The 2,603-nt window shown below is 48.6% G+C and overlaps 1 protein-coding gene across 1 annotated transcript in view; it reads left to right on the top strand.

The window, feature by feature from the left end:
• The first annotated feature begins 1,190 nt into the window (after positions 1-1,190).
• The window catches only part of tor4aa (torsin family 4, member Aa), a 7,980-nt gene continuing 6,567 nt past the window's right edge, over positions 1,191-2,603 (top strand). Inside the window, exon 1 of the mRNA XM_037692649.1 lies at positions 1,191-1,260. The gene's annotated coding sequence lies outside the window, so the exon portion shown is untranslated. The remainder of the gene's footprint in view (positions 1,261-2,603) is intronic.

Below are 2,603 nucleotides of genomic sequence, written 5' to 3'. Positions count from 1 at the left end.
CCTGGACAGGTCTCCAGTCCATCACAGGGACACCTGGACAGGTCTCCAGTCCATCACAGGGACACCTGGACAGGTCTCCAGTCCATCACAGGGACACACACACTCTCTCTCAGCTAGGGACAGTTTAGAGTTACCAATCAGCCTAACATGCATGTTTTTGGTCTGTGGGAGGAAACTGGAGCACCCGGACAAAACCCATGCATGCACGGAGAGAACATGCAAACTCCACCCAGAAAGGCCCCTGGACCGGGTTTTGAACCAGGGACCTGCTCGCTGAGAGGCAGCAGCTCTACCAGTTGCACCACCATGCTGCCCGCCCAGTCAAAGTCATTTATGGTTAAATTTAACTTTCCAGTTAGGTGAATGGTTCCAGTTAGGTGAACTGGTTCATTGATCCTAGCAGGAAATCAATACTTCAAGGAAACTAATTAACTTTTAAACTGACCTGCTTTTTTTCAACAACTTCCTGATGAGCTCAGTGAGCCGGATCTTCAAACCCAACTTTTAGATGTTGTTTTCCACCAGTGACATCATAAAGGCTGCGACGCACCACCAGTTTTCATGCTTCAGGTCATTTATTGTGTTTTCTGTGAAACAAACGTAAAGAAACCACAACGCGTCGCAAAATGCTTTAAAAATCATCTTCCAAGAAGAAAATAACAATTAAGCTGCGTTGCTGTTTGGTTTCCCCGTTGGGGCGGCTGTGGTTCAGTGGTTAGAGCCGTGTCCTCCAATGGAAGAGTCGGGGGTTTGATTCCACCAGCAGTCACAAGTTGAAGTGTCACTGGGCAAAACACTGAACCCCTCACTGTCCCTGATGTGTCCCGTCAGTGTGTGTGTGTGTGTGTGTGTGTGTGTGTGTGTGTGTGTGTGTAGTTGTGTGTGTGTGTGTGTGTATGTGTGTGTGTGTGTGTGTAGTAGTGTGTGTGTGTGTGTGTGTGTAGTAGTGTGTGTGTAGTAGTGTGTGTGTGTGTGTGGAGGTAAATGAGTGTGTTGATTAAACAGAAAGTGTTTATATATAAATGTACAGTTTAACATGTTGACAAGATGAGAAAGTGTGAAAAAGTGATTAAAGCCTCACTGAGCTCTGTGTGTAGTCAGCAGAGCAGGAGGAGAACAGAGGAGGAGGAGGAGGAGGAGGAGCCCCCTGATGATGAGTGACTTCCTGAGCTCAGCCCATTTTCTGTTTTCCCCTTTTGACCAAACTATGGAGTGGAGCTGCAGGACGACTGCTTCTCTCCTGTTCTGAGCCACGTCAAGGTAAGAACGTTCCTTCAGTCTGCAGCTCACGTGGGTGGGAGGTTCTCCAACATGTTCTGTCTGAGAAACGTTTTCTTCACGTTAGACCTGCAACCTTTGAGTCCTTTCATCTGCAGGGAAATGTTTCACACGAAGCTCAGTCCAGGGACGTTGCTCAGAGAGGGTTTTCCTGAGGGAACCCTTCAAACGTGTGGCCTGCAGCAGCTCCTTCAGCTCCTTCTGGCATGTGAAGGTGGAGGACCAGCAGCAGATGAAGCTCTGAAGTTCAAAAAGCTTCCAGGAGGTTTCAAACTTCTATATTATTACAGAGTTGAGCCACACAAAGCCTGCGGCCTGGTTCTCTCATCTCATCTCTCCTGGGTGGAACTGATACTTCCTGTCACTGTGTGTGAGTGTGTGTGTGTGTGAGTGTGTGTGTGAGTGTGTGTGTGTGTGTGGGGGGGGGGGGGGGGGGGGGGGGGGGGGGGGGGGTGTCAGGTTTGGTCTCAGCTGAGGCTCAGTCTCTGCAACTGGAGCAGACTTTCAAACAGGAGATTGTCTGAAACAGGAAGTTTCCTTTCATGCAACTTTAACTGAAAGTAAAATAAATAATCTGTGAGTGTTTTAATCCAAGAAGCTCCTGCACGTCCCAGAGACGAGGCTTCAGCTCATGTCTGAATAAAAGCTGAAGTTCAGCTTCACAGAGCGGCTGCTTGGTAACTTCCTGTTTGGACTCGTGCACTTCCTGCATGGTTCCTCTGCTTCCACCTGGTGCGACGAGCTGCAGGTTCAGGGATGTTCAGCGTTTCTTCCTGAAACCGGTTTAAAAAGCTCGCATGAATCCAGAAGACCTGCACGTATGAACCGTGCACGTGAACCAGAAGGGTTCACACGTCAGGTGTGCCAACACGGATTCTGTGTGTATCTTCATGAGCGAGACCGTTTCAGTCGATGGTACCGGACCACCAAATTCTGAAAGTGACTCCGTTTGGTTCCTGGGTGGACGAGGTTCAGACGTGCACGCCCATCAACAGCTGCGAACAGATGTTGTAGAAGACAGCTGTGGAGCTGCAGGACCACGTCACCAGCAGGAGACTTGTGAGGCCGCGTGTCTGCAGGTCGGTCCTGATGCAGCTGACGGGACGACCTCGGGTGTTTCATCTTCCCACACCACGACCGAAACTCTTTGCTGAGGCGCAGATCCATCCACCGTTTACAGAACAAGCTGCTAAATCATAATAATTAATGATATTCTATAATTATTTATTATTAACCTTTACTGAACCTTTACTGAACCTTTACTGAACCTTTACTGAGCCTTTACTGAACCTTTACTGAACCTTTACTGAACCTTTACTGAACCT

The sequence above is a fragment of the Nematolebias whitei genome, chromosome 18, assembly GCF_014905685.2.
Source record: "Nematolebias whitei isolate Nwh7 chromosome 18, NemWhi1, whole genome shotgun sequence".
In the NCBI taxonomy this organism is placed as follows: domain Eukaryota; kingdom Metazoa; phylum Chordata; class Actinopteri; order Cyprinodontiformes; family Rivulidae; genus Nematolebias; species Nematolebias whitei.
The sequence above is the reverse complement of the archived record's forward strand: the minus strand, read 5'-3'. Positions and strand labels throughout refer to the sequence as shown.